Below are 7,924 nucleotides of genomic sequence, written 5' to 3' on the forward strand. Positions count from 1 at the left end.
GGGGGGGGGGGGGGTGTAAAAATAAAAAATAATTAATTTTCATGTTTGTAAGAATTCCTGTGTGTAGAACATAAATTTGCAAAAATTTTCTGAAAATTCAAACAAATACAAAGATTATGAAGAGTTATATGGGGTGTTTAAACCAGAGTTCTGCCAGCCGGTTTAATTAGACAAGGTGTTGACATTCATACAACTATTTCAATATATATATATATATAAATAAAGATATGTAGTTATATGACTTTTAGCTTTAATTAGATCAAGTATGTACTGAAAACAATTCCACTATGTAAAAAAAAAAATGTTAATTTATACATGCAGTTCATAGTTTCTATAGCTGGCAATCTACCCTGAGCAATTTTGTAGAAACTATGGTGTTTCTGAATTGCAATCTTTTGGCACATCTTTTATCTTTTACTGGTTTCAGTCATTGGACTGTGACCATGCTGGGGCATCACCTTAAAGTGTTTAGTCAGACAAATTGACTCCAGCACTCATTTTTTTAAAAGCCAGGTACTTATTCTATTGGTCTCTTTTGGCCAAGCCATTAAATTACAGGGACATAAACAAACCAACACCAGTTGTAAAACAAGGGCAGGGGACAAACACAAGGACACATTATATACACACACACACACACATACATACATGCATACATACAGCAGGCTTTTTCCAGTTTCCATCTACAAAATCCACTCAAAAGGCTTTGGTCAGCCTGAGACCATAGTAGAAGACATGCCCAAAGTACTATGCAGTGGGACTGAACCCAGAACTATGTGGCTTGGGAACTAACTTGTTAACACAGCTACACCTGCAAAAAGTTGGCTTACAAGATCTGTTTCTTTCACTTTACTATACTGATATGATTATGGTACAGTTGCTCTAAAAGTTATTTCTTCATCATCTTCTTGACTGACTTTTTTCTCTTGTAGACTGTTGTTTGCCAGGTACTTGTCCAATGGCCAAGTGATTTTTAAAAACAATTTTTAATGGCTTAGTCAGTGGAGGAAGTTATCCAAGGATTGAAGACCTAGCCAGAAAGGTTCCAATAGAGGGAACTGAAAATGTAAATATTTCCAAATCTCTGAGATGTTACAATGGACAGGTGCTTTGATATAATACCTTGAGAATAGTAAAATGATAAATAACTCTTTCACTAGATAAGATACCAGCCTACCGCAGATTTTTAATATTTATAGATGATCCAATATCTATTGCTATACACTTGAATGTATCTCTATATATTGGCAGAGGTGACTGCTGCAGAAATCAAGAAATCATAGTCGTGGCTGATGCCAATGCCATGCCAGTGGTACATAAAAAGCACCGTTCAAGTATTGGGCCTCATGAAGGCAGTGACAAGTGACTGAGACCTTTGGTGATAAACCGTGCTTCAGAAGATATGTCAAGCCAAGTGAGATTGTAGTTGTGGCCAATGCTGGTATCATGTCAAAAGGCACCTGTGCCAGTGGCATGTAAAAAATACCCACTACACTCTTGGAAGGGCATCCAGCCATAGAGACCATGCCAAATTAGACTGGAACTTAGTGCAGCTCCCCGGCGTACCAGTTTTCAGTGAAACTGTCCAACCCATGCCAGCATGGAAAGTGGACATTAAATGATGATGATGATGATATAACAGTCTAAACTTGAGTGCATCATCATATCGGAGTGCATCAATCAAATTTGATTGTATTATTGCATGTTGATAGATGTGACTGCCCATATGAAAATGCATTATCACATAGTAGTAACTGACAACAACCAGCACTGAAGTGCATTATCAAATACTGACAAATAACAACAGCCAACAGAGAGGTGCATTATAACATTCATAAATGACAACAGCCTACACTGAAGAGCATTATCACATAAGTGACAACAGTCTACACAGAAGTGCTTTATCGAATATTAACAACAGCTGACAATACAAACAAGCAAAAGGAAGAAAATAAAAAGTGAGAGGGGACTCAAACCTCTTCTTTGTATGTTGGTTTCATCTTAACACCACTGTTGATACCATGTAAAAAGCACTTGTGCCAGTGCCATGTAGTAGTGCTTGTGCCGGTGCCACATAAAAGCATCTTGGCACATTTCGTAAAGTGGTTGGCATTAAGAAAGGCATCCAACTGTAGAAACCATGCCAAATCTGTCTGGACTCCGGTGCAACTCTCCAGCTTGCCAGCCCAAGCCAACCTGTACAACCCATGCCAGTTTGGAAAACGGACGTATGATGATGATGATGATGATGATGATGATGATGATGATGATGATTATCTTAATAGGTACACTGGTCTGTGTTGTTGTTTAACCTCCAAGTCAACCCTGATGGAGTATACTAATGGTCAAAGTCATTCCAGCCATGACTGTCCAGCATTTGCAATTACACTGTACCTTAGAAACACTATCAATGTATCCCAAATTAAAGCTGTAATTTGAGGGGGGTTTGGCTGGTGTTTTGAACAGGTTGATCAACCACCTAGAAGATTCCATGTTGAGAAAAAAAGATAGAGGGAGGAGTAAGAGGAGAAAAATAGAATCATTATTTTGTGGTGTGTGTACATGTGCGTCATTGTTGAAGACTGTGTTGGAGTGATGGTGGCGAGAGTGTCAGAAAAATCAATACAGTGAGTAAAAAGTTAGTCACCAAACAGCTGCTGCCACCTGGAGACAAATGTTAAAAACAAAAATCCGCCCCCACCCCAAAAAAACAGATCAACAAACACACACAATCCACCAAGTAAGCAGCAGAACTAGATCTCTTCGAATCCTGTCTCTGTTATGAGTACCTCTGGTAATATGCAGGTATATATATATATATATATATATATATATATATATATATATATATATATATATATATATATATATATATATATATATATATATATATATCATATAATATACATACATACATAACATACTTAGATACACATACATATAATATACATGCATACATATATTATATATACATACATATATATAATATACAAACATATGAGCAACAGATGTAGTGTGCAAGAGAGATGACTGCACTGGTATGGTCATGTGTTGTGTATGGATGGGGACAGCTGTGTGAAGAAGTGACACACACTAACAGTGGAGGGAACCTGTGGAAGAAGTAGACCCAGGAAGATATGGGATGATGTGGTGAAGCATGACCTTCGAACATTGGGCCTCACAGAGGCAATGACTAGTGACTGAGACCTTTGGAGATATGCTGTGCTTGAGAAGACCCGGCAAGCCAAGAGAGATCATAGCTGTGGCTGATGCCAGTGTCGCATAACTGGCCCATTTAAGAGTACACTTGATGCGTTGGGCGATATGCTGTGCTTGAGATGACCTGTTAGGTCAAGTGAAATCATTGTCATGGTTGATGCCAGTGCTGCCTGACTGGCCCCCATGCTGGTGGCATGTAAAATGCACCCGATACACTCTCAGAGTGGTTGGCATTAGTAAGAACACTCAGCTGTAGAAACCTTGCCAGAACAGATTGGAGCTTGGTGTAACCTCCAAGCTTGCCAGTCCTCAGTCAAACCATCCAACCCATGCCAGCATGGAAAGTGGATGTTAAACGATGATGATGATGATGATGATGATGTATCATCATCATCCCTCTCTTAGCCGAGAGATCCTAGTCTTGCAGGCTTGTAGGGCTGGTGCCACTTAAAAGTACCCAGCACACACTGTAAAGTGGTTGGTGTTAGGAAGGACTTCTAATGCTAGAAACCATGCCAAAACAGGCAAATGGAACCCAGCAGCTCTCCAGCTGGCCAACTCCTTCAAACCATTCAACCCATGCCAGCATGGAGAACGGACATTAAATGGTGATGACGATGATATATGTCATCATCATCATCATCATCATCTATATTTATGCCTGTTTTTGTAAACTGCTATGGATTGGATAAAATTTATTGATGCAGATTTTCTACAGAAGGATGTTTTATGCCTGTTGCCAAATACCACTCGTCTTTCAAATGCAGGTATTTTTCATTCCATTGGTCTTTACATGTCTGCTGACCTACAAAGCATTTGTTTTATAGGAAAATGCAAACAATGTCACCATTTTTTTTTTAACTTAGCTCAAATAGCGTTTATGATGATACTGAATCAATACACACACACAAAGTGTATGTGAGCACATTTGAATGTGTGCTGAAAAGAAATATTAATCAGATCAATCCCCTTAGCTTCAGAGGGACCTACAAAAACCCTTCCCTTTTGACCAAATCCATAAAAAATTACATGTTTATGTATATATATATATATATATGTATATATATATATATAAATGTATAACCTATGCAGGCATGGTAAAGCAGGCATAAAGAAATGATGAAATGTTGACAAATATAGTTGAAGCTGACTGATCTTCCATCACTTCAAGTTTCATGCTGGAGTGAACAGTTATCTTCAGATGATATATCAACAATCAATCGATCAATCAATATATATACATATCCGAGAGAGAAAAAGAAAACAACTATATTGATGGAGAGAAAAAGAGAGAGGAAGAAAAGAATTCTACTTGTGGCTTCTACACCTGATATTATTCGATGGAAAATAAAATGCCAAGTTACTTACTGCTGCTACCCCAACTACCTGTGGAGAGGATAAGAACCACAACAGCTCAATTTGCTATCCTTTGCCACATCAATTAAGTTTATTTTTGAAATGAAAGCAGATTTTACTGGTTACTCAGAACTCTGCTCCCATTTTTATAAAACAAGAGAATACAATCTGTCAAGTAGATTTCAATGTAAAACCAGTATTTATTTTATGATATGGCTTTTTACCCTTGCAGAAACCAGAGGGACAAAATGAAACAATTCATCAATATTCTATTGATTTTATCCCAACTACTCTATTATTATAAATAACATTTAAAATAACAGGTACAAGGCCACAAATTTGCAGGAAGAAGTTATTTGGTTAAATCAGTTCCACTGTTTAACTTGTACTTGTTGACCTTAGGAGGACTAGAACAAATGCTATAAGGTTTTGTCCAACATTCTAACTCTGCCAACCCATTGCCCTTATAATAATGATGATGATTTCAAATTTTGGCACAAGGCCATCAATTTCTGGGGAGGGGTTAAGGCAATTACACCAACCCCAGTACTCAATCAGTACTTGTGTTATTGAACCCAAAAGGATGAAAGGCAAAGTCAACCTCAGTGGAATTTGAACTCAGAACATAAAGACAGATGAAAGCCCACCAAGCATTTTGCTCAGCATGCTAATGACTCCGCTAGCTTGCTGCATTAATAATAATAATAATAATAATAATAATAATAATAATAATATTAACACCTTTATCTGACATGCTAAATAGAACTAGATGCACATACAAATGTTACGGCAAAACAATCATCCACCTCTTATATATGGATGACCTAAAACGATATGCTACAAATGATAAACAGCTGGAAACACTACTACAGACAGTACATGGATTTAACAAAGAAATAAATGTGAAATTTGGCTTAGAAAAATGTGCCAAAGTAACCTTGAAAAGAGGAAAATTAGTTAAGAGTAGCAACATCACACTAGATAGAGCCAATGAAATAAGAGAATTAGACTAAAGCCAGACATACAAATATTTAGGAATCAATGAACTAGATATGATACAACACACACAAATGAAAGAGAAAATAAAGAAAGAATACTATAGAAGAGTTAGATCAATACTGAAAACAGAGTTCAATGCTAAAAACAAGATAATAGGTATGAACACTTTAGCCATCCCAGTTATAAGTTACAGCTACAATATCCTTAACAGGACACTAAATGAACTAACTAAAATACACAGAAAACCAAGAAAAATAATGACAGGATCTAAGATGCACCACTTTTTCGGAGGATGGGATAAACTGGTTACATTGACCCATGTTCAACTGCTACTTATTTTATTGACCTCAAAAGGATGAAAGCATTTTGTCTGGTATGTTAATGATTCTGCCAGCTTGACACCTTAATAAAAATAATAATAATATTAATAATAATAAGTCATTTTTGATTTCTAGAGATGGCTACAATTTTTAGAGCTTAGGATAGAATACCTTATGGTATTCATTCTAACTGTTTAGTGAGTTCAAATCCTGCTATGGTCAATTTTGCTTTTCACTCTCCCAGAGTTGATAAATAAAACAACAGCCCAGTACAGGGATCAATTCTACCCTCTCTCTCTGAATTGTACCCCTTACTGAAAGCTCCAAGCTTGTCACATTCTGTCATGCTGATTTGGCCCCAGAACTGCATAAAGGAACTCATGTTAGAGATATACTAAGCTGCTTGTCCATTAATTTCATGAATAGGAATGAAGTTGATTGAAACAACTGAATGCTCATCATTGAGACTGACGGAGAATCAATTCACAAAAGCACTAAGATAAACATATAATAAGAAGTGAGAGAAAGATGAAGCAAAAATGTTGGGTGGAGAATAAGAGAGAGAGAGAGAGAGAGAGAAAGGGAAAAGTGAGGAAGAATGAGAAAGGGAAAACAGAGGGAGAGAGAGGTGTTGTACATACAAATTTTATAGTTTTAAACATAAATATTTGAAAATAAAATTTACAAAAGCAATACACTACATCCTGCTGTCATTTCTGTCAGTCTTATACACAAACACACACACACACACAGACAACAATAGTAAAAATATTAAAAACAAAACAAAAACTGAAGTAAAAATATGAGGGATAACTAGCTACTTAGAAGGGATCAAGGTTACCTCTTTCTAACAGAGAGAAATGCAGACACAAAAACATCCCAAGAGATACATAACACACACACACACACACACACACAGATGTAGAATACTGTGAGTGATTTAAGCATCAGATCCAAAGATGTCAAGGCGCAGCATGTACTATGACTATAACACACAACTCCTTAACAGCATGTTGAACAGATAGAAAGTGTTTAAATGCTCACAATAACAAAACAGATATAAATGAGAAAAGAAAATACAAGACAGTAATGATGTCACAAAACTCAATAATGATTAAGTTCTTATAAAAAGCAGAAGCTGTTTAGTGAAAGAAACTAAGAACAGAAGAGATCAAACATGATTTTGTGGCTACAAAAGAAGTTGTATGAAAATGATATTGTGACACATGTAAGCATACATGTTTTATATAGGACCCACATCACAGGTATATCCACATTCATAGAGACGCATGTACACCCACATATACACAGAAATATATTTATAACATAGACCGTTTGCATAAAGATATTTATCATACAGAACTCACAAAGGAACCAATCAAGCTACATTATCTATTTCTCTCATATATATGTATTACTGTTGTTGTTATCATCATTATTATTAACCCTTTAGCATTTAAACCGGCCATATCCGGCCCAAAGTATTCTGCCTGCTTTATGTTCAAACTGGCCAGATCTGGTCTCTCACACTAACCCTACAATATTGTTTTAAAAATTAACAGCTACCTCATCAAAATCTCATAGCTACAAGATAATGTGTGATTAGTTCAAAACAATGTAGATGAAAAAGCATTAATTTTGGCAGAATAATGTGAACACTAAAGGGTTAAGGCAGTGAGCTGGCAGAATCCTTAGTGTGCCAGGCAAAATGCTTAGCGATATTTCATCCGCCTTTATGTTCTAAGTTCAAATTCCATTGAGGTTGACTTTGCCCTTCATCCTTTTGAGGGTCGATAAAATAAGTACCAGTTGAGCACTGGGGTCAATGTAATTGATGTACCCCCACCAAACTGCTGGTTTTGTGCCAAAATTTAAAACTATTAAGGCACTCAAGCAAAATGCTTAGCAGCATTTCATCTGTCTTTATGTTCAAATTCTGCTGAGGTCGGCTTTGTTCTTCATCCATTCAGGGTCAATAAAGTAAGTACCAGTTTAGAACTGGGATCAATGTAATTGATTTAAACCCTCCC

The sequence above is a fragment of the Octopus bimaculoides genome, chromosome 12 (assembly GCF_001194135.2).
Source record: "Octopus bimaculoides isolate UCB-OBI-ISO-001 chromosome 12, ASM119413v2, whole genome shotgun sequence".
NCBI classification, from domain to species: Eukaryota; Metazoa; Mollusca; class Cephalopoda; order Octopoda; family Octopodidae; genus Octopus; species Octopus bimaculoides.